Source organism: Podarcis cretensis, assembly GCF_951804945.1.
Source record: "Podarcis cretensis genome assembly, chromosome: 10".
NCBI classification, from domain to species: Eukaryota; Metazoa; Chordata; class Lepidosauria; order Squamata; family Lacertidae; genus Podarcis; species Podarcis cretensis.
In genome coordinates this window covers 16,241,650-16,267,205 of record NC_137179.1, presented here as the reverse complement: position 1 = coordinate 16,267,205, position 25,556 = coordinate 16,241,650, and positions in this window count along the sequence as shown.

Below are 25,556 nucleotides of genomic sequence, written 5' to 3'. Positions count from 1 at the left end.
GTGCAAAAATTACTCTGGCCCAGAGGAAGCAGGTCCAATACACTGTCCCACCAGTCTCCATCTCTCTGACTCAGGGAGCGGCTCTGCCTGTGATTGACTCTGACTCCACCAATGGGTACCAGCCACCACTGATGGAGCCACAGCAGCCACCTGCCTATCCAGGAGCAATGCAGGGGCCAAGGTACACTGCCATGCCAGGGCGGTCCTCATTAAGGAGGATTTTATCTCACTCTGGAGCAGACAGAATACCTGCTTAGGACCATAGCTCAGTGGTTAAAGTTTCTGCCTTGCATGCAGAAAGTCTGCACTTCAATCCCTGGGATCTCCAGGTAAGACTGTGAAACACTGAGACCCTGGAAAGCCATTGCCAGGCAGTAGACAATACTAAGTTATATGGACCAGTGATCCGACTCAGTATAAGGTAGCTTCCTATGTTCCGTCCAAGTTCCTTCATCATTTGTGTTTTAAAAAACTTCTCTTGAGACTCTGACATTCTCAAACTTACCTCCCCGCGCTGCCTTCTCCATCCATTCGTTGTCCCCTGTAGCTGCCCTGAATGTGAGATTGTCCCTGCAAATCAGAAAATCAATCAGAAAAAAAGGATAGCTGTCAACAAATCCGAGCTAACTGTATGGATGGCAGCAGAACACCGCGCAATGCCTACTCAAATAGTGGGTAAGTGAGCATTTTTAGCTGTCCCCCACATGAAATAATTCAGCGTCTCTGCTTCACATCAGGGCCATGTTTTATTCCAGTGTCGCAGCATTCATTCGATTTGTCTTTCCACAGATCAAGTGGGAAAATGAAACTTCTTTGAGTCATGGCTGAGATAGGATTCTGCTAAATGAGCTTAGCAGAAAGTGCTCTCCTGGCAGAGGAAGGAGAAAGGGGAACAGAAACGTCCACAAATCAAATTGTAACAGATAAAAATAAAAAAATATAAGTAAAGTAACCCCAAACTCGCACCCACCCATTCGCTTTACACGGTTGTAAGTGTCTAACTGGTTTCGGTTTGTAAAAAAAAGGAAAAGGAGCATCTGAAACGAAAGGGGCTGTTTATGGAACCTTTAGATATTTTGTTGAAGTTTCGCTTCTTTACTTTTATGGCCAGTAGCAAAAAGATAAATAAAAAAGAGTCGTTGTGTCAGAAAAATAAATTTGATCTTCACTCCTTTTTAGATACTCTACAACTTTGGCAATTTTCCCCCTCCCCCCTCTCTCTCCCAGGTACTGTAGTTTGAACCTTTAAAAAAAGAAGGGAGGGGGAGAGGGGGGGGAAACCTTCAGAAACTGTGAGCCCTTTCATTTTTCTGTTTGAAAAGATCTATCTGAGTCATTGGTAAGAGGAAGGATTAGACAGACGACTCTTTCTAGCTTTTCATTTTAACTTTATCTAATAGATGCCTTTCCGCTATGCAGTGACTCGGGTCACTTTTTAAGAATGGCTTTAATTTTTGTAGCAAAGGGGAAGATAGCATCAGTTATCCCTGATAAAAGGAATTAATATATGAACCCTGCTGTATAGAAAATGAAATAAAAAAAAATAAGGGGGAAAAAATCAAATCGAGGCATTTAAGAGAAGCTTTTTATTCCTGCAAGAAAAGCATTTGCTAGCCACCCCTGCCCCCACCCTGAACCACCACAAGATCCATTAAAAGTATTTATGGATAATAAATAGCTCCTAAGGAAATCTCAGTAGATTGTTGGGAGAGGTGGCTGTGCAGGGGACAACCACATTGACCAGGGATGGGGAACCTATGGCTTTTCCAGATGTTGCTGGACTGCAACTTCCGTCACCCCTGAACTTTGGCTAAACTGACTGGGATTAATGGTGGTCCAAGAACATCTCAAGGACACCAGGCTGAGGAAGTCTGGCTTGGTGGAATGAATGCTTCAAGCCATACATTTAATTCCCAATTGGGTTTGTGTGTGAAGGAATCCTTCTATGCATTTCAGGCTTTCTTCATTTCAGGGATTGGGGAACCTTTGGCTATCCAGTTTCTGATGGATTGCAAATCCCATCATCCTTGATCGTTGGCCATGCTGGTTGGGGACAACAGCTGGCACCAGGTTCTCACCCCTGTTGCAGACCATGATGATTCCAGTGGGCTTTTGGGGGGGAAGAGGGGGTATACAATCATAGAATTGTAGAGTTGGAAGGGACCCCGAGGGTCATCTAATCCAAACCCCTGCAATGAAGGAATCTCAGCTAAAGCACACCTGATAGGTGGCCATCCAACCTCTGCTTACAAACCTCAAAGGAAGTTCACAACCCCCTGAAGGAGACCGTTCCACTGTTGAACAGCTCTTGCTATCAGAAAGATTTTCCTGATGTTTAGTCAACATCTCCTTTGTTGTAACTTGGTTTGATTCAGACCAGATACCCTTAATGTACTTTCCCCCCTTTCCATAAACTCTCACTGGGCTTGCCACCATTGCTCCCAGGTGTTCACTCACCAAGGTGAGCAAAGCAAGAGGCATCAGCTCATAATTGCAATTGCTACCAGTCACTTCTTCATGCTTTCTTGGCCAGAGAGTGGGTGAGCAGCAGGTGGCAGCTAGGGGCACCTGAGGAACTTGGTCTTCACAAATTCTAATGTGGACTGATCTGATCCACACTAGCTAGACTAGTGCAGCTCAGAACACAGGAACCCACCAGCTTCCTCACTTCCCGAGTGTTCAAGAGGCAGTTCTTGGCTCAAAGCAAAATGAAAACCTATCAAAATACATTTAGAGATGCATAGTTTGAGAGAGAACACATTTGGAAATGTATGTTTAAAATGTGAATTTTCACACTTTTTTAAAAAAATTACAGGTTAATGAAACTGGAACAGAAATGACTTAAGGGTGAACATGTGCAAAAATTACTCAGTCTGGGAATAAAAATGTTATGCCCATTGCTGGTGGTCAAAAGCTGCAGCAGAACCAGGGGCCTCATGGTGGTTGCCCCCAGGTGGGGGATGAGACTCAGCAGGTGCCCAACCTTTCTAACCCCTGATGCTCGCCTTAAATAGATGGAAAAGGTCTAGTGGTGGATGACACATTTTGGTTGGGGCAGATGGGAGCTGGGCTCCAACAGCACTTGGGCAGCCTTCCACCCCATCATAGACCTGAAAGGTACCAACCATGGTTGGACAGTGTTCTCGAAGCTACAAACATGAGTCTGACCAGACTACGGGAGGCAGTGGAAGACAGGAATGCCTGGCGTGCTCTGGTCCATGGGGTCATGAAGAGTCGGACACAACTAAACGACTAAACAACAACAATTTTTTTTCTCTGGGGAGATGCTTCTTATACTCTTTCTGCACCCCCAGGTTGGCTCATCCAGGTGAAAACTGGATTGGAAGGTTCCAATCCAGGGCTCAGTGAAACCTTCCCAAACCTGATGCCCTTCAAATGTTGTTGGTACTCAATATTTGTGTCTGCTTGTGTTGCTGCAGATGCACCATAGCGTTTCTTCTCTCTGCACTCCTTCCAGCAGTTATTCCTCCTCTAGTCACTGCTGTGGATACGAGACCTGACTGTGTGTCTCCAGGCACTGTGGTTGTCTGCAAGGGATTCTCATATGGTAGGGCTGAGGTTGCCAGCTTCCACGTCACATTTATCGATACCTTTGCAGAGCAGAGTTGGTCTGCCAACAGGCTGGTGCCTGCAGCCGGCTCCCTAAAGAGCACATCCTTGGAGATCCTGCCATCTTCCATTCTGTGGACATGACCAAGCCAGCGTAGATATTGCTGAGCCTGGAGTGTGACCATACTGGAAATGTGGGCTTGGGAGAGCACATACTTGTTTGAGACTCTGTCCTACTATGAGAGGCCCCACATCTTCCTGACGCAGCAAATGTGGTGGCATTGAGGCATCACTTCTGATGGTTGTAAGTTGCCCATGACTCACTTTCCTACAGCAGTGAGCACAACATGCAAATCTGGTAGACCTTCATCCTGGTATTGGTCATTAGCACCATATTCTCCCACATCCTTTTGGAGAGGCGAGCCATTGCTATAGCTGTCTTGCTAATGTTTTCTCCTAAGAGACTAGATACTCACAGGAAAGTCCCATGCTCACTGTCTTATTAGGTTCATCCCACTTTGATGTACACTAGGGATGCAGAGCCTGTGGTCTTCCAGATGTTGTTGGACCACAGCTCCCATCAGCCCCATCCTGCATGGCCAATGATCATGGATTAGGAGAGTTGTAGACCAGCAAGATCTGGAGAGCTATGGGTTCCCCACCCCAAGTGTAAGCAAATCCTTATTTAGGGCTTGATATGGCAATAAGTTTGCCAAGTGGTTATTTCTCCTGAGACATTTGAATACAAAAGAAAAAGAAAAATAGAATTGTTGTTGTTGTTTAGTCGTTTAATCGTGTCCGACTCTTCGTGACCCCATGGACCAGAGCAGGCCAGGCACTCCTGTCTTTCACTGCCTCTCGCAGTTTGGTCAAACTCATGTTAGTAGCTTCGAGAACACTGTCCAACCAACTCGTCCTTTGTCGTCCCCTTCTCCTTGTGCCCTCAATCTTTCCCAGCATCAGAGTCTTTTCCAGGCAGTCTTCTCTTCTCATGAGGTGGCCAAAGTATTGGAGCCTCAGCTTCAGGATCTGTGCTTCCAGTGAGCACTCAGGGCTGATTTCCTTAAGAATGGATAGGTTTGAACTTAGGTTTGCAGTCCATGGGACTCTCAAGAGTCTCCTCCAGCACCACAATTCAAAAGCATCAATTCTTTGGCGATCAGCCTTCTTTATGGCCCAGCTCTCACTTCCAAAAATAGAATTATATTTTAAAATAATTTTTAGTCACCAATAAATTTCTGAGATTTGGTCAGTTTATCCTAAAACTATTGGTTCCTCTACAGCCTGCTACATTCTAAAATCCACTTATGCCTTCTCTCTCTCTCTCTCTCTCTCTCTCTCTCTCTCTCTCTCTCTCTCTCTCAAAGGGGGGGGGAAACAGTGAAAACAATTAAGATTATGTCAGTGCTGAGGTCTGCCTTCCGCTTAGGTCTGCCTTCCGCTTTTCACCTGTCTTTCAAAGATGATCGGGTCAAGGGAGTTAATGGCTAATATTTGACTTTGAGGTAATTCTGCAGAAAGAACTTAATGCGATGCTACGACCGCCGCCTGCATTTCTTTGGTATCTCTTTGAGCAGTATTTCAAAGTACTTCACAGGTCAGACACAACTGGGAGATAGATAGCTTAAGAGGCAAAAAGCAGACTATTTGGTATTAGCCTGTGACCCAGCTGATTTGACAATTAGGTCCATTCTAAACATAGATGATTTATCAATGGTCTGCTTACCGGAGGAGGAATATATATATATACACATATATCTGTGCACTCGCTGGTAGCTGAGCTGAAGAAATAAAACACAAGAAGCTGCTTCTAATTTAAATGAGGTTGCTAATGGTATTATAAAGAATCTGCTTGCAAGCGTGGAGGGAAATTTTAGAGCCTCTTCACACACAATATTATTCCTTTTGTTGAGCAAGGATAATGTACACTGTGATATAAGGGTGGGTAAATCTATTAATTTCAGTTTCAGATCCTCATTTTTCCTAACTTAATTCCTACATCAGTTTACAATTAAAAAAAATCCTCATGAAAATTCATCAACATTTTTGTGTGAATTTCACCTAACTACTTCTTCTTCTTCTTCTTCTTCTTCTTCTTCTTCTTCTTCTTCTTCTTCTTCTTCCCTTTACACCTTTTTGTATATAATTTTAGATATGCACATATTTCCCTTACAATGCATTCTGTATGCTTTGTGATTTTTTTTCATGAACGCTCTATCCCAGTATATATATGTCTTGTTGTGAACCACCCTGAGACCTCTGGCTATAGGGTGGTGTATAAGGTGAATTAACAACAACAACAACAACAACAACTTGGATAGAGAACTACATTGCAAAATTCGGAGAACTGCAAATTTCAAAGGATGGCTATGCTTCCCTTTTTGTACTGTTCTGGAAACTGCAAATTGGGTACATCCACCTTTAAATGTGAACTAAATCGGTTTTATCTCCCATCCCTACTATAATATGGGGAAATTATATGTTTGGTTTGCATTTATTCCTGCACTTGGGGCACCTCAAGATCTGACAGCACCCTCAGCAAAACACCTGCTTCCCTCTGGCACGCTGGAAACTTGCTGGATGATTCTTTTTCTTTTTCTTTTTCCAGAGTTCACTCTGGGATAGAAAAACATGCTTGCATTTTCAAGGTAGAGAGGGTGCTTTTGGATCACTTCCTCTGTTTATTTACTATTCCCTTACACCCATAACCTGCATTTCTCCCATTATGGAACCCAAAGCAGTGCATATGTGATCACCTCTCCAGACACTGACCAGACCCAGACTTCCAGAGCACCTGTCTTCATCTTGTACATGTATCACAGAAAAACACGGTCATGGCTCAGAATTTTATGCATCGAGGACTGTTAGGATGTGTTGCATTTTTAGCAATGTTTGGGTTACCAAGTGGAAGGGGAGGGGGGATCCCTTTGTTGAGGAAGGGATGGTTAATCTAACTGCTGAGTATTCTGCATTCACACACACACACACACACCGCCCCCAGAAACAACCTCACAGCAGACAATTCACAGCTCCCTCTTTCACAATAAAGATTTTATTATTATTATTATTTTATTTTAGTGGTTTCCATAAGACAACTTCAATGAAAGTGGCTGTCATGAGATAATCACACCTCTGGGGGATTATAGGCATCTGGCTATGATTTATAAGATCCCAAAGGATTGATTTCCCCTCCCCCCACCTAGAGATAAACCACACTCCCCGCTGTGTTTTATGATTTGGAAAATATAAGCCCTGCCATTACTGCGTACAAATACCATTTAAACTCGGGGCTTTAGTTTGCCCCACCATCTTGTAAGTTTTAACTAACAAGTGGAACACTGGGTCTAGGGATTAAAGAGAGAGCAATTGCCAACAATGTAAGGTGAGAAGTGTGTCATTGTCACTCGTTCCTCAGTGACCCAGTTTGTTTCCTCCACTCCACCCCCCAAAAAAAATTAATGAGATATTGTGTGTGTGTGTGTGTGTGAGAGAGAGAGAGAGAGAGAGAGAGAGAGAGAGAGAGAGAGAGAGAGAGAGAGATTTAAAAGCTGTCTGTCCGGAAACCTTATTGAAATGGAGTTTTTGCGATATTCTTATGGCATGATCATAGAATTAAGAGGGTTGCCAGGAATCATCCCTGCCTCCTTTTGGGCATCTCCTGAAAACTGTATTATTCAGACAGGCTTGTTGAGATGTGAATTTCTTTAACCAATTTCTTTACCAATGTTTTTATTGACACTTCTATTGACCTTATTGTGAAATTGTCTTCTTATGCATACCACCTTGCTGTATTTTTCGTTAAGGTGCAGGTCTGTAAATTTTTAAATAAATAACACCCCATAATCCTTACTGGAAAAATCATAGTGGCTAGTTATGATGGGGCTATAGCTCAGTGACCACAATCCCAGGGCGAAGGAGATATCCGTATCAAGGATGGGGAACCTGTGGCCATCTTTATGTTGTAGGCCAAAAGGTCTGGGTTGATGGGAGCTGCAGTTCAACAACATCTGAAAGACAGCAGGTTCTCCACCCCTCAAGAGCTGGATAGACCTTTGCTCTGGAAAGAAGCGAGTCTGATGGAAGGAGAAAGAGGTGGAGCAAGGCTCCCCTCTCCAAGGGGTCACTGCCTGCCTAGCCTTCAAGGGAAGCAATTGCCTTTGGAATGGGCTGATTGAAACCACAGGAGGGGAGAGGGCTCTTGTGCTTGACTCCTTGTTGCCGGTTTCCCACAGGTATCTAGTTGGCCACTGTGAGAACAGGATGCTGGACTAGATGGGCCATATATCTGAAGGAGCATCTCCACCCCCATCCTTCAGCCCGGACACTGAAGTCCAGCTCCGAGGGCCTTCTGGCGGTTCCCTCACTGTGAGAAGTGAGGTTACAGGGAACCAGGCAGAGGGCCTTCTCGGTTGTGGCGCCTTCCCTGTGGAACACCCTCCCATCAGATAAGGAAATAAACAACTATCTGACTTTTAGAAGACATCTGAAGGTAGCCCTGTTTAGGGAAGCTTTTTAATGTTTGATGTTTTGTTGTGTTTTTAATATTCTGTTGGGAGCTGCCCAGAGTGGCTGGGGAAACCCAGCCAGATGGGCAAGGTATAAATAAATTGTTGTTGTTAGCCTGATCCCACCAGGCCATGAGAAAAAATGGCTGGAGAGGAATTAGGTCCCCTACATTGGCCTACTTGAAACTCCAATCACTCTCAAGGGTATTTCAGTATTTGGTGGGCTGTTCTCTGAATCCATCTTACTGGCCACAGTTCTACTTCTCATAAGGAGCCACTGGCTTTTTATGTTTGATGGGTTCTTCTGAGCCATATTAATTGGAGACTGTTACTGCTTGCTCCCAAATGGCTTCCAAAGAAGGACCCCTGTAAATGTGTACAAGGCTGAATATATCAGGCTACAGTATGCTCTGAAGGCGCATGATGAAAATAAGCAGGCCTAGGTCTGGCCAGCACCTGGAACCACTTGGGTTCCATGATGGAAGATAGAAATGCAAGGAAATGAATAAATAAATTATAAAAAGGTAAAGGACCCCTGGCAATTAAGTCCAGTTGTGAACGACTCTGGGGTTGCGACGCTCATCTCACTTTACTGGCCGAGGGAGCCGACGTTTGTCCACAGATAGTTTTTCCAGGTCATGTGACCAGCATGACTAAGCCAGTTCTGGCGAACCAGAGCAGCTCATGGAAACACCATTTACCTTCCCGCTGGAGCGGTACCTATTTATCTACTTTTTAGGCGTGCTTTCGAACTGCTAGGTTAGGTTATAAATAAATTATACATTACCATTATTTACAACTGAGTGTTTGTGTATGTTGAGGATGAAATTCTCACCTCCCCACTTTGTGTTTGTGTGTGAATTTTTAAATTTTTTTTAAAGCGCTCTTTAACCCAAGCCAAGACTTATTTTAACTGAGGGAATTTAGCAGAGCTGGTATAGCAAGTGTTGCTCAAGGCAAAACAAGTGTGTTTTTTTATTAAATGCATTTTGTACTTTGAATTTAATGACTGGCCTCCCTGTTTCAGTCTATGAAAGTTTTAAATGGCTATTAAGAAACAAAACAAAACCCCACACAACCAAAACCAAAACTATCCTAATGGCTGGGTGGGCAGTTCTCTCCTTATCACACTGTTTGGAACAGTATATATGGATTTTCAAACCTCCCCGCCACCAACCATCCTTGCTCAAACCAGGCTCTCGTTTGAAAATAAAACCAAAACAGCTTGTGACTGCAGCAACACAATATTGTATAAATCTGGTTATAGGTGCATACAGAAGAAACAGAGGAAATATACAGAAGGTTGCAGGGATATGATTTATTTGGAGCTCTGTATGTATGATTATCACCTGCCCTGGCAATTCCCTAACAAGGTGTGTGAAACCAGTCGAAGAACCATATTATCAAGAGACACCTTTGAACTGATCTGTCCTGAAGAATAACCTCCAGGGAGGTAAGCAGCGTAAAACGGAGGCGGGGGGCACAGAGAGAGAGAGAGAGAGAGAGAGAACACCCAACTTTTTCATGTTTGCTGGGCACGCAGTACATCTCTGACTTCTGAAACATTTCCCCCCCAATTATTTTTGTAAAGTATTGATTGCAATTTAATTTTGCAGTCCCAACATGAGAAGCGCTTCCAGCCGAGGTGTCTCACAGGAGATTGTAATCAGGGTCTAGCCTGAAGGTGAAGCACGAACGCAGTGTGTGTGTGTGTGTGTGTGTGTACATATATATTTATCCCTCTATTCCTCCACTCTCCATCAGTACCGCGATTGGAGCAGAGGGCATTCTCAAGCAGATTAATTTTTGACGATGGGATCGATGGAAGATGCTCCCCCCGCTTCCCTTACCTCCTGACATTGAGCCATCTAATTTGCTGTTTATCTTTGGCTTATTGAGTTTTGAGCATTGTTAAATCATACCTTTCAGCTGTTTAATTTTGGAGGTGAATTTTGCTCTCCCTTCCTGTGCCTCAGCATAACTCTTGCTCCCACCTCCCCCCACCGCTAAAAATGAGCAGGGTGATGGGCTCCCTCCCGGCCCCCACTACTCTCTTCTGACACCAGGTTACTGCTTCTGAGTCTGTTAAGCGCTGCAAGGTGGCGTTATAGCACTTTCTGGCCTCTTTTTCTGTGCTTTTGGCTATAGATCAGATCATCTCTAGGGAAATCACGACTTGCCATTATTATTATCCCGAGCACCTTCATCTATTCTCCCTTGTTTCCTGACTCCATCGCTTGATGAACTGCCTAGAAGTGACAACACCTTTAACTTTAGGGGCTTGCCATTAACCCTTTCAGGGCCGCAAGGCACCGTGCTCCCTCTTCTCCTCCTCCTCCTCTTCTCTTTGATAACTCATTGGCTACGTGTCTGGCTTTCAAAGCTGCTGCTTCTTCTTTTTAAACGCAGTCCTCAGCGATAGAATGCAGCATTGGCTCCGTGAGCTGTGCAAACAGCACATTTTAAATAAGAGCAATACAAGACAGACACATGGAAGTAGGCATGAACCAGACGTCCTAAGTCCATGGCTTGAATTACAAATGGCGTTCCCCGGCCCTGCCTGTGCAAAGTGATTATTTTTTGGAAACATTTTGATTGTTATTTATCTGAAGGGTTTCTCTCCACCCCCACCCCCACCCCAATTACAAAAAAAGCAATGCACTAACCGGCATGTCATTAACCAACATTACATTCCGCATTCATTTCAAACATAACCACCAATTTTCACTTCTATATTCTGTTTCTGGAGTCACAAGAGATCAAATACACTGAAATTATAACATAAAATCTCCCTCTCTCTCTTTACACACACATAGAGAGAGAAAGAGAGAAAGGGAGGGAGGGACTGAATTTAGCAGGCCTTTTATATATCCTCTTTTTATAGTCAATAAGAAATGCGTAACATTTCCCCCATAAATCATCTTTGAAATGAGGGTGCAAAGCAGCCCTAATTTACATAGATATTTTGTCCATTATAAGCAATCCCCATATTTTGTCAAACCACCCTTTAATAGGTGGTGCCTGCGGGCATTTCTGCTGCGAAGCCTGTTGAAATTTGGCTGCTTTTAACAAAAGGCCTATTAATTCACATTGTGTACCAGGAATACTGTGTTTCTCTAAGTAACCCAACAGAATGGCTAAGTAGGTTCAAGGGGATCGTAAACCCTGTAATGGACTTTATATAGCTAATGATCCAATCCAGCAAAAGAATTAATTGCAAGATGGGGAATTAAGTGCAGTGTAGACAGAGACAAGGATCTGGAAGTACAGTTGGACAATTGTCACTCAGTGTGACCCCTTTTCACATCGTAGGCTGTGTGGTTGTAGATGAACCTTCCCGTTTTTCCGGATTGGAATGGGCACCACATGGCAGGTGTGGTGAACCTTTGACCCTCCAGATTTGCTAAACTACAACTCCCATCATCCCTAACAAGGAAGACCAATGGACAGGGATGATGGGAGATGCAGTTCAGCAATGTCCAGAAAGCCAGAATTTCCCCACACTCTGAAGCACTGGGCCATTTGTTATTGCTGTGTGCACACTTCTAGCCAGTGGTGTCATCAGGACAGGGCTTTGGGAAATGGAAATCTGGGGCCCCCAAATGCTGCAAGGCTGGCTTACCACATTTTGAAGGTCCTCAAGGAGCCACACAGGTTTCTATTCCCCCGAATTTATCTTCACAACAACCGTGTGAAGCAGGTGAGGCTGAGGGACAGTGACATGGCCAAGTTCAACGGCTGAGTGGGGATTTGAAATCTGGTCTCCCAGGTCCTAGTCCAAAGAGGGAATAATTTATTTAACCTCAGTTTAGAACTGAGATGGTGTAACAGGCTAGATGTTATGGACCTCAGGGTCCCATCTGCACTATTTGATTTAAAGCAGTATCATACCACTTCAAACCGACATGGTTTCTTCCAGAGACCTCTGGGGACTGTAGTTTGTTAAGTATTGCTAGGAGGCTGTCAGATGGCAATGGTGGTTGCTTGTGAGTCAGGACTCTGACCTGTCTTTTACAGGTTTTATTTTGGTGCAAAACTATTTACTGTGCAGAACCACAAGTTCATGACTGCCTCAATCGTTAGCAGAATCCAGGAGTGGTCGTTTTCGGGTCCTCCCCCAACATAAGAGCTTAGTCACCCCCAGCCTTTTCCTTCCTTCTTTGCGTTTTATACCTCTGCGCAAGGTGGGCGACAGAAGAGGCGTGCTTCCCTCCTGGCCAGCTTGGCCAGGAGCGGTGCTGAGGCTCCCAGCAGCATCCTCTAGCCCCTTCCCCCCCTTTCCCTGGGAGGTGTGGCTTTCCCCACCCTCAGACTGATGAGGTGCGGCGCTGGGGCTCCCAGCAGCATCCTCTGGTCCCTTCCCCTCTTCCCCACTGGAGGTGTGGCTTTCCCCACCGCAGGAAGAGGAACTGCTTCTCAAGATTTTCGGAGGTTCCCTGTATCCCAGCTGCCCCTCTGCCTCCCTTCCCTGTTCCGATGGAAGTCCCCTGACAGAGGCCCTCTCTTCTTCCAACAGACCTACAATTCTCAGTGTCGTTCAGCAATCAATCCCTCTTCCTGGGGAACTCTGGGAACTATAGTTCAGGGAAAGGAATAGGGATCTCCTACCAATTCTCTCTTCTCTCTCTCTCTCTCTCTCTCTCTCTCTCTCTCATTTTTATTGGTTTTACATTTTACACCATATAACCACATCATTGTTATCTACTTTATTTTTTCGCTCTATTAGAGCTCATCGCCTTCCCTCCCTCTCGCCACATGGTTTTCCAAGTTAATCTTTATATCTTAGCATTTGTACCTTTTCAATCCATCTTTCAGACATTATAATGATCTCTTATTTTAGTAATTATGAATAGAATAATACTGTTTTCTTTACAAATCTTCCAGCAACCCTGCTAGTGATGTTAATTGCTTACAATAGTCCTTCAAATAATGCCAAAATTTATTCCAGTCTTTTTGAAATGCTTGATCATGCTGGTTTCAGATTTTTCCAGTCAGCCTTGCCAGCTCCACAAAGTCCATCATCTTCCCCTGCCACTCTGCCTTTGTTGGTACCTCTTCCTGCTTCCATTTTTGGGCTAAAAGAATTCTTACCGCAGTTGTTGCATACAGAAACAATTTTTTTATCTCCCCTTGGTATCTCTTCCCTCACTATTGTGGGATGTAAAACACAGGAGCAGTCAATGACAACATTCCTAGAGTGTACATGTTAGAACATGGGGAGGGATGTCTGTCCAGCAAGCAGGTAAACTTCCTGGGGACGGACTTCCTCCGCATGTGACCAGAGGTGGGTGTGGCCTCACCTGTGCAGGTAATGATAAAAGCACAGGGCAGGCAGCCATTCTCTCTCTTGCCTCTCTCTCATCTTCATCTTCTGAAGGAGCAACATGCCCTCTTGGCTCTCAGCCAAGAGAGGACAGTACTATCTTCCTATAAAATAGATTCTAAGTGTATGTAACCTTTTTGAAGCTGTATGCCTTCTGGGATCATATTGTGAACAGAACGTGAGTAAACTCTTTTATACTTTTATAAAGACTGTGTCGTGTCTTGTATTTTAAGAGGGAACAAAAGGGGAAATTACCAGAGTAATTATTATAGAGGTTCTAGCGAACCTGTGCAAGCGTTACCGTTGCGAACTTAAAGGGGAATGTCATAAACTCTGCTGATATTTTGGGAACTTGTTAGCACAAGTTGGATAAGGATATAATTAGTCAATATATCCTCTCCTGCACCCCAGAACATTCCCACAACTATACCCAGTAAAATAGCTTCTGGTTTTTTAAAACAAAGGTGTTCTTAAACATTTTCTTTAATTCATTATATATCATTTCCCAGTAAGCTTTTACTTCCTTACAACTCCACCACATATGACAGAAGATCCCTTCCTTTTCCTTACATTTCCAACATTCCTTATTTTTTGTCCTGTACATCTTAGCAAGTTTAAGGTAAAGGGAACCCTGACCATTAGGTCCAGTCGTGACCGACTCTGGGGTTGTGCGCTCATCTCGCTTTATAGGCCGAGGGAGCCAGCGTTTGTCTGCAGACAGCTTCCGGGTCATGCGGTCAGCATGACTAAGCCACTTCTGGCGAACCAGAGCAGCACACAGAAATGCTGTTTACTTTCCCGCCGGAGCAGTACCTATTTATCTACTTGCACATGACGTACTATCGAACTGCTAGGTTTGCAGGAGCAGGGACTGAGCAACGGGAGCTCACCCCGTCACAGGGATTCGAACCGCCGACCTTCTGATCGGCAAGTCCTAGGCTCTGTGGTTTAACCCACAGCGCCACCCGCGTCCCATTTTAGCAAGTTTAGTTGGAGTTAAATACCACCTGTACATCATTTTCATCACATTCTCTTTCAATGCACTGCAAGCAGTGAAATTTATACCTTCATTCCATAACTTTCCCCAAGATTCTAGTTGAATATGATAACCAAAATCTTTAGCCCATTGTATTGTTTCTACTTTAACCTCTCCTACCAATTCTCAGCACCCTCAACAAACTATGTTTACAAGGATTCTTTGGGGGAAGCCATGACTGCTTAAAATGGTATCAAAGTGCTTTAAATGTACAGCGCGGATAGATCTCACTGCCCCCAATAATTGGCTGTGCTGTTTGGCACTTCCAGAGGTTCCCTACCCCTGACTTAGAGCTTGTTATATTATGACACCATTTTTGAACGTTCAGTCTTCTTTTTCCTGGGCTGGTTCTGATGTAGCCGTTCCCTGCTCTCCAAAACATTCCCATTGGCAATCCCTAATTTAGCTGTGGTCTTGCGCCTTAACTTTTGTGTTAAAACAAACCCATCCCTGGTCACTTCTGCATTCTGTAGAAGACCAGAATGTTCTTGACACTTGATAAATATTAAACAGTTGTAGTATTCATAGGGGGGAAGCAGGGGAGGTGAAATCCCTCGTTTTCACCCACACACAAAAGAGATTCACTGATTTTCTCTAATTGGGAGCTTCAGCCACCTGAATGAGGTGGAATCATAACTCTGTGAAAAGTGGATGGCCTTGTGGAGGCATTTCTTTAAATATGGAAAGTCCTGGCCATTAATTCATGAGTAAGGCAGCAGAGAGAGAAGCATATCGCCATGTTCTGAGGCTCATTGCCTCGGGGCCAGCAGAAGCAAATGTGTCTTTCGGCTGCCAGAGAGCAAAATGAGGGCGCAGTAGCTGGCGCAGGCATGCTGTGGGGTGAATCTAAATCCTATTTGCACTAATAAATCTAAATTCCATTTAAAGCACGGTTGACCGTAGGGTGTATTCCTGACCCCCAGCATAGCCTAAGATCTAATTGATCCTAACTGTCCAGTGGCCAGAATTTGGGCCTTGAGGACATCAGTGACATCCATTAATATCCTGAAGGAAACCGAGGTGAAGATTCACTCTCTTTAAGAGAAAGAGTGGAAAACTGAAACGAAGAGATAAAAAAGGGCAGCTGAAAGTTCCTAATAATCTTCAAAGGCAGCCATACATAGAGCACATTGCAATAGCCTTGCCTGGATATAAACACAACATGGATCATGGCATAATCTCCAGCATTTCTCCAGTGAAAATAGGGCTGTCCTGTTCAATTATTATTATTATTATTATTATTATTATTATTATTATTATTATTTATACCCCACCCATCTGACTGGGTTGCTTCAGCCACTCTGGGCAGCTTCCAACATGTATAAAAACATAATAAAACATCAAACATTTAAAAACTTCCCTAGACAGGGCTGCCTTCAGATTCCTTCTAAAGGTTGTATAGTTACTTATTTCCTTGACTCGAGGGTTGCATAACTCCATACCCTCCAACATTTCTCCAATGAAAATAGGGATGTCCTAAGGGAAAGCAGGACATTCTGGGATCAAATCAGAAACCAGTATGGCTTCTGTAAATCTGGGACTGTCCCTGGAAAATAGGAACCCCTGGAGGGTCTGCCATGGTCGATAACTGCAGACATGTCTTACAGAGAGTATTAGCTAGCATAGAGGCGAACGTCTCTGTTTGACTCAGCTGCACCCACCTGCCCTGTACCTGACCTCATTAATCAGTTGATCACCTAGGTTTGCAAAGAAAGCATGGTGCAATGGACTTTGCAAGGCCCAATGGTAGCCGATTTCCTCCTTCTCTCTAAGCACTAGAGCTCAGGGACAGACAATGAGGCTGAATGTTGGAGGATTCAAGACCAACAAAGGAAAGTACAGTGGTACTTCGGGTTACAGACGCTTCAGGTTACAGACGCTTCAGGTTACAGACTCTGCTAACCCAGAAATAGTGCCTTGGGTTAAGAACTTTGCTTCAGAATGAGAGCAGAAATTGTGCTGTGGCTGCGGGAGGCCCCATTAGCTAAAGTGGTACCTCAGGTTAAGAACAGTTTCAGGTTAAGAACAGACCTCCAGAACAAATTAAGTTCTTAACCTGAGGTACCACTGTACTACTCCATGCAGCACATGGCTTAACTGTGAAATGCATTCTGACAAGAGGCAGTGATGGACACCAGTTTGGATGAGGATTATAGAAATTCATCAAGGAGAAGGCTATTGGTGGCTACTAACCTGGTGGTGAGGGACGCAGGTGGTGCTGTGGGTTAAACCACAGAGCCTAGGACTTGCTGATCAGAAGGCCAGTGGTTCGAATCCCTGTGACGGGGTGAGCTCCAGTTGCTCGGTCCCTGCTCCTGCCAACCTAGCAGCTTCTGAATGCCTGGTGCTGGGAACCAGAGGGGTGGGAAGTGCTTTTGTGCTCAGATCCTGCTCAGATCCAGCCACCGGTATCTGACTGGTCACTATGAAAGCAGGATTCTGAGCCAGATGGGCAACTGGTTCCCATGTTCCTAAAAGCATCTGGCTCTATAGTGGTTAAGTGGATGCTGTACTAGATGGAACCTTGGTCTGATTGAGCAGAGTTCTCATTGTGTTCTTAATGTTTAAATATCAAAATTGCAGGTGTCAGACACCTATATTAACTTAAACATGAATAATAAAGGTCAGTGCGGCACCATGGTGCAGGTATAGGAAATTCAAAAACCCAAGTGTAAGTGTTTCTCTCTCAAAAGGAACTGAAGAGTAGAGTCCTTGGTTTGCAAATTAATACTTGCATTGTTGCTGTCTGCTTTCCCAGTCTGGCTATTATATTCGCTCCTGAAGTGCATTCATTCTGTTTGCACTCAAATATTTTTGCTCGGCTATTCGGTGATCAGATGAATTGTACAGATTCTACCAAGCCTCATGCTGGAATACAAATTGGTTGTGGGTTTTAGATGAAAGCGTAAATGAACTACACTGAATCACAATGCCAGCTGGATTGCGGTGAACTGGCATCTTCCGTAAAACATACTTTTCTAATTTCTTCTGATTTCTTCTCCCCCCCCTCCCATTTCTGTAGGAAAACCTCACACAAACCTTTATCTAAGTTTGTATATTACATTATGTGGAGACACGCTGACAAGAGTGTGTTTGGACTTAGCATGCCCCGCTTTTCAGACAACAGAATTCTTTTTAATTAAAACCATTTTTTTTGTTAAAAAAAAATCAGTATGTGTAATTGCTAACACCTGCTATGTGTTACTAACAGATGTTTCTTACTTACCTAAGGGAACTGTTATAATTACACTATAAGCTTTGTGGAATGGCATTTAACCAAGGTAGTGTAGGAACTTCAGGTGGTGACTTTGTGTTCTTTTATTAGGATTTTCTCTCGGGGGTTGAAGGGAGAAAACGTGAGGTAACAAGGAGCTTTGCAAAAAATCTGTTCCTAGCCACCATATTTTGCAATCTGTGGCTGTAGAATCTGCTGCCAAACAGATACTGACTGCAGTGGGTTTCCTAGCAATGAGAAGTGATCTGGAGACACCTCGTTATTTTAATAATAATAATAATAATATGTGACCCTGCATCAAGTAATACAGACAATTTTAGATCCTAGACATAATGGTTTTACTGGGCATGCCCTCTTTTAGAGGGTTTTGTTTATTATGTTGTTGTGTAGGGCAAAGCAGATGCTCTAGCACTGTGATATAGTACTTACCTTACTCATTGTCTTCAATCCAACCCTGAAAGACAAGAGCAAGCCAGCAGTAAATTACACAGAGCGAGTTGGACTTGACTCTTTCTTAACAAGAACAGGAGTGCCAGTCCTAATGAGCACAGCAACTCGTCTCTGGCAGGTCTTGTCCTCATAAGCAGTTTCTGAGCCTGAAGGTCTCCACTCCCTCACAGCTGCCTAAGCCCCCTCCTCTCCAGAGTTTCCCCCAAGCATTCTGAGACTATGTCTACATGAAGCTAACTTCTCTTCCACCCTCTTCACACCTCTCCTGGTTCTGGGAGACCAGGTGGGAGGGGAGCTTGTTGTAGCAGGAGGGGAAGACCCCCATGTTTCTTCACCAGCCTCTGAGTCCAACCAGTCCATAACACAAGCCAGGATCCAAAGGTGCCCATGGACATACACAAGTCTTTCTACGTATGCAAATATGACTTCTCTGGTTTCGAACAGCAGATTATTGCAGCGGAGGCCACTCCCATAGTTCTCCTGGATTTCAGGAGTGGCTTTTTGGGTGTCACTGGAGTGGGTGAGACTACAGCCAGAAGTTCCTGCTGCAGACCAGGACCCAGATTTTTCAGTGTTTTTGATTTAAAAAAACAAACAAAAAGAAAATCCTCTCTTGCCCTTCTTACATCTTTAGGTATAAGAAGGAAAAATGCAGGCAACAGTCTATCGAAATGTAAAGCTGGGATGGCTGCCAATTTCACTTGGCTCTCCTCTTCTACTTTATTAAAATTACCTTTGTTTTAGTTTCTGATATTTTGCATTGACAACAGCCCCACAGAATATTCTCAGGCTCCCCACAACACAAAATGTGGGCTTGGTGGGCAGGCTGTTCTTACCGCAAAAACTCTGTGAACCCTGTGACTTAATGAGTCATTTTTGAATGTTGTTTCAAAGGATTACATCTTGACTTTCTTTGGCTAGAGAATTCAAGGCTGATGGCTGGGGTTTATCAACAGCTAGCAAGGCCTTGGGACGCAGGTGGCGCTGTGGGTTAAACCACAGAGCCTAGAACTTGCCGATCAGAAGGTTGGCGGTTCGAATCCCCGCGACGGGGTGAGCTCCCATTGCTCGGCCCATGCTCCTGCCAACCTAGCAGTTCAAAAGCACGTCAAAAGTGTGAGTAGATAAATAGGTATCGCTCCGGCAGGAAGGTAAACGGCGTTTCCGTGCACTGCTCTGGTTCACCAGAAGCAGCTTAGTCATGCTGGCCACATGACCCGGAAGTTGTACACCGGCTCCCTCGGCCAATCAAGCGAGATGAGCGCCGCAACCCCAGAGTCGGCCACGACTGGACCTAATGGTCAGGGGTCCCTTTACCTTTACCTAGCAAGGCCTCAGCTGGCTTTCATCTTGACTCCTCTTAAAGTGCTAGGTCACCAGATCTAGCCACCCTTTCGATTTGCCAAAGTGTCCCCAACCTGGCATAGCTTTGTGGTCTGGGACACTGCACAGAACTGAAAGTGTGGCTGATTGCTGCGCTAGAAAATCAGCGAGATTAACAACGTGTCCCAAAAGGAAGAACACTGGGAAATATTATCATTATCATTATTATTAATTTGTACCCCACCTGAAGTGTAGGTGGGTTCCCACAAGGCAAGACACAGTGATAACAGCAAGAACCTTTATTGAACTAACAGAACTCGACAACAGGGGCAAAGCAACTGCTTATATACATTTCTGAAGGCCTGGGACACTCCCACTCCCAGCGTGAATGGCTGTCTAAACTTCCAAGCTGCGAATCATGACTCAGAGTTTAAGGGCCAATGCCAGAGGCATTGTGATTGGATATCACGTATCGAATCAGAACACAGGGGCTCAGAACCCTTAGTCCAGACTCAAGCTCAGGCAATCGCAGATCACTGAATACATAACACCATCCTTCCTCCTAATGAAGCCCAGGGTGACAAACACAAAAGCCATTGTGGATTTATGGACTTTGGGGTCTTGTGTGCAACCCTTTTTTTTGGGGGGGGTGCTATTCACTTACCTAAATAAATGTGGTTATGATGCTAAATGTATCAGAATAAGTTACTTAATAATATGGGCTATCTTCTATTATATTACAGTGGTACCTCGGGTTAAGAACTTAATTCGTTCCGGAGTTCTGTTCTTAACCTGAAACTCTTCTTAACCTGAAGCAAAACTTTAGCTAATGGGGCCTCCTGCTGCCGCTGCGCCGCCAGAGCATGATTTCTGTTCTCATCATGAAGCAAAGTTCTTAACCCGAGGTAAGAACTCTGATCTGGTGGAACACTCTGTCACAAGAGACTAGGGCCCAGCGGGACTTGACATCTTTCCGCAGGTGCTGCAAGACAGAGCTGTTCCACCAGGCCTTTGGCCAGGGCACAGCCTGACTCCCTTCTTCGGCAATCTTCGCGGAGCTCTGGCCCAGTGGTTGCCATTGGTTTGATTTGAATTAATTTTATAATGAATGATTTTAGAGTGTTGTGTTGTACTGTTGTACTGTTTTATTGTTGTTAGCCGCCCTGAGCCCTATTATTATTATTACTATTTATGGGTTAGCGGAGTGTGTAACCTGAAGTGTATGTAACCTGAAGCATATGTAACCCGAGGTACCACTGTACTAAAGAGTACTTTAACATTATAGAAAGCATAGCTGTCAACTTTTCCCTTTTTAAAAAGGGAAATTCCCTTATTTTGAATAGGATTCCTCGCAAGAAAAGGGAAAAGTTGACAGCTATGATAGAATGAAAGCCGCTCTCTTCATTCAAAAGTGAATTTTATTTGAAGGAATGAAATGCAAAACAGAAGATTTTTTGTAAAGTCTTCTCAGAAGCTAAATGCTCATGAGATACAGAACGAAAGTAACGTTTGACTGTTTTAAGGGTGCAGGTAATAGTCTACCAAGTCAAAGTGTAGCACCCTGCTTGTGGTTAACGCTTAGCTGGAATGAAATATTCAACGCAGCAATAGAGAAATTAAAATAGTAATTTATTTGTCAGACAAATAAATATGAGGCACAGTGGTATATGGTTACCAAGCTCTGGCCTGGCCTCTTGCCATTCTGGCCAGCACTTATATTTCCTTAATCCAGCCCCCTTGCTCCTCCTGTGGCTGCCTCTGTCCAATCAGCCTGGTTGAAATTCCTATTGGCTGTTTGCTAGAACCAATCACAAAAGATACACCCATTTCCTCTTGCCCTTTTATGGAAAATAAAAAGCTATATATTCTTCTATCTATAAATGACAAATAAGTAGTAATATATCTTACATGTGTCTCAACAAGGAATCTTAATTACCAGCTCACCTCTTGCCCTCCTTGCCCTATTGCCTTCCAAAACAGATAATTAATCTTGAATTTTTATCTTATGCATATGTCAAGGATTTTGAGTTCACATCAACATTGAGAGATCTCCTTCATTTGAAGGTTTCTAAACAAAAGGCCTGACAACCATATATCAGGAGTGCTCGATTGGCGTCTCCTGTCTGGCAAGGGGCTTGGCTGGTGGCTGACTTAATTTCAGGATAGTTACAACTCTTACAACTATATGAAATAAGAATCTAGCATTTCTTAAATCCTTTGCATAATTATATTTAAACTAATATATTTAATACATAAACAACCTTTTAAAAGGAAAAGAAATCTTAAAAGGATCTTAGTTTAAGAAAGAAACAGCTTTAGAAAAGATTTCCCAAAATGTTCTCTTTCTGCCAGCTAGATGCTTTTTCACTGCTCTTGACCTTCTTAACCTTAGGAAGAAGATATGGCTCATTTTACTATTTATCCACCCTTAATTTGTAGGGTCAGTGTAACCTTGGCTGTCAGCCTGTAATTCCCTTTTTACGACTTTGAGAATTGTTTTCTGCTATAAATCAGGGGGGCCCCTTGTCTAGGAGTAAAAATATCTTGCCAAGGTTTTTAGGCAACTGGTCTTCTGCCTGGCATAAAATATTTGAAAATCATTAAGCTTTTTAAGATACAGGCCCTGATCAAACATATAAGCTTTAATAAAAATGCAGGCTTATGATTAGATGCCTCAAAAGCTTGGCAAAGCCTAAGGGCTTTTAAACCGAGACATGATTCAGAGTTATGAGCCTGTAGACCACAGAGCCTAGGACTTGCTGATCAGAAGGTAGGTGGTTCAAATCCCCACGACAGGGTGAGCTCCTGTTGCTTGGTCCCTGCTCCTGCCAACCTAGCAGTTCGAAAGCACATCAAAGTGCAAGTAGATAAATAGGTACTGCTCCAGTGGGAAGGTAAACAGCATTTCCGTGTGCTGCTCTGGTTCGCCAGGAGAGGCTTAGTCATGCTGGCCACATGACCCGGAAGTTGTACACTGGCTCCCTCAGCCAATAAAGCTAGATGAGCGCCGCAAGCCCAGAGTCGGTCACCACTGGACCTAATGGTCAGGGGTCCCTTTACCTTTAGCTTTGTGTCTTGAGGAGGTGTGATGTCATCAGATAAATTGCCTTAATGCTTTCGGAACAACAGATAAAAAGCCTGCTCCATTTTCTGCAGGGCAGCCTTTCAGAATACAAGCAGCTGCCTTGTACCACGTCACATTCTCCCCTCACCCAGTACAGTGGCATCTCTCAAGAGTTCCAGGAAGGTGGTCTTCCACATCACCTATCGAAAGGCCAAGCTAGATGGGATGCCAAATGCTTCTTTGCTTTTAACCTGCAAGTTTTCAAAAATGCAATAAGCACCAGTTCCCACCCACCCCCTGAAAATAATTATAGGAAGCAGAGCAGGAATGCAGGTGGAGGCAGGGGGTGGGGTTAGCTCTTAATGTATCTTTTTTTGTCGGGGGAAATATCCCATTGACCCCGGTAGGGGATTTCTCTGCAATGCAAATTGAGTTAAATTCCCACTCCATGCCTGCCATGATCCTGATCATTATTGCCCCCACCTCCAGTTGATACTATTTGAATTTTTTAAAAACCTGCATTTTAAACACAATGATGCGTTTGGTGTCAAACTTGGTTGGCCTTATGATCCTTTTAAACTGAAGAGATTAATGCCGGGGATTGATCTTGGAACCTTTTTTCATGAGAAGTATGTATTCTCCCGCTGAGCTATTAGGGCATGTTAATAAGCAAAGGCTATAGTTTCTTGGCCTGCAGAAAGAAGAGCCTACAGCATGGGTAGGCAAACTAAGGCCTGGGGGCCGGATCCGGCCCAATCGCCTTCTAAATCTGGCCCCTGGATGGTCCGGGAACCAGCATGTTTTTACATGAGTAGAATGTGTCTTTTTATTTAAAATGCATCTCTTGGTTATTTGTGGGGCCTGCCTGGTGTTTTAACATGAGCAGAATGTGTGCTTTTATTTAAAATGCATCTCTGGGTTATTTGTGGGGCACAGGAATTAGTTCAATATTTTTTTCAAAATATAGTCTGGCCCCCCACAAGGTTTGAGGGACAGTGGACTGCCTCCCTGCTGGAAAAGTTTGCTGACCCCTGGCCTACAGGATAGAGGAGAAGGAAGATTGGGACTAACACGGACCCATGTGCATCTCTTCTGAAGTTACAAAGGAGGGACACTTTAGCCACGACCTTACCTGGCCTCCACAAAGTAAGAGCACAAGAACTTCCTGCTGGAGCAGGCCAGTGGCTCATCTAATCCAGCATCTCGTTCTCACATTGGCCAATCAGATGCCTGTGGAGAACCTGCAAGCAGGATTTGAACACAAGAGCGCTCTCTCCTCCGGTTGTTTCCACCAAGAAGCACTGCTGCCTTCAGGCAGAGCATAGTCCACATGGCTAGTAGACATCAATAGCCCTCTCCTCCATGAATTTGTCTAACCCTCTTTCAAAGCCATCTAGGTTGGTGGTCGGGACGCGGGTGGCGCTGTGGGTTAAACCACAGAGCCTAGGACTTGCCGATCAGAAGGTCGGCGGATCGAATCCCCGCGACGAGGTGAGCTCCTGTTGCTCGGTCCCTGCTCCTGCCAACCTAGTAGTTCGAAAGCACGTCAATGTGCAAGTAGATAAATAGGTATCGCTCCAGCGGGAAGGTAAACAGCGTTTCCGTGCACTGCTCTGGTTCGCCAGAAGCGGCTTAGTCATGCTGGTCACATGACCCAGAAGCTGTACGCTGGCTCCCTCGGCCAATACAGCGAGATGAGTGCCGCAACCCGAGTCAGTCATGACTGGACGTAATGGTCAGGGGTCCCTTTACCTTTACTTTAGGTTGGTGGTAATCACTGTCTCCTTTGGGAGCGAGTTCCATACTTTTAACTAACAATGTGTTGCCTGGAGAAGTATTTTATTTCATCCGTCCCAACATTCAGCTTCGTTGGATAGCCGCGAGTTCGAGTGTCCCCTTCCTCTGTTTGCTCAGTGTCAGACAGCTGGCTCTGGTACAAGAAATGAGAAACAACTTGCAGAGTTGTTGAACTACCAATGGATAATCCGGAAAAGCCTTTAGCTTCAGCCTCTTATCTGTAAAATGGGAATAACAGCGATGGGCGATCTTGTTAGGGAGCACAAGATAAGAATGGCGAAGTTTGCAAATCAAATAGAATTGAATAATTGGTTTCCTCTGTCTTGAAGCATATCCACGACAGAAGGCACTCTTCCTATGCCCCACTTTAATGAAGCTAGTAATCACACAATTACTCGTAGGCGTGTGTTAAATATGACACTGGCCATGGCACTATCTATATATCTATAACATGGGAAAGCAGCTTCATTTGTAAGTGTCTGCCGCGTCAACCAAACCGCATTGCAATCAAAGTGATCTAAGGGTGACTCATTAATTAATTGTTCTTTTTTTACTGTGCGCTATTGAATTAATGAGTAATTTGTGCTGGGTAACTCTCTGAACACATTGATTACATGAGATATTTTCTGGGAAGCTTTCGTCCCAGGGACATGCTGGAGAGAAGGAAGGAGCCGAACATCCTTCCTGTAGCCTCCTTAATGGCAGGTCCAGGAGAACTAAATCATCCAAAGGGCATTTAGAATGTATCTGAGCCAGGTGGCTGACAGCTTCAGGTGCTTTCCTTCACACCACTCCTTCTATAATACTGCTAACTAGTGATGTTAAGCTGTTCCCTTGCCCATCGCTCTCTGGCATTATAATTGAGTATGTGCATTTGAGTGGTATTCTTTTTTTCCCTTTTTTTTGTGGGGAACACAACTGCTTGCTTCTCCTGCATGGTCGCCATTTGAAATGGAAAAGAATACAGCTCTTCCTTCAGCCATAGGAGAGTTCTTGAGCAATACCCATTCCACTCAATAGCACTTGGAATGAGTGCAGAACATAGAACCAGGAAGCCGATGCATTTAAGTTGGGGAGGAGATGCTATTTATTTTACTTAGGCTATGGGGTTTAGGACGGCAAACTGCATTTCCTTCGTTTGTGGTGCTGGGGCATGATATGGCACAAAGGGCCGTTGAAACTATGCTTTATTTAAACCCCATGTGCAATATTCGTTTATAGGATTTAGGTGGATTTTTTGTTTAATCCCTTGA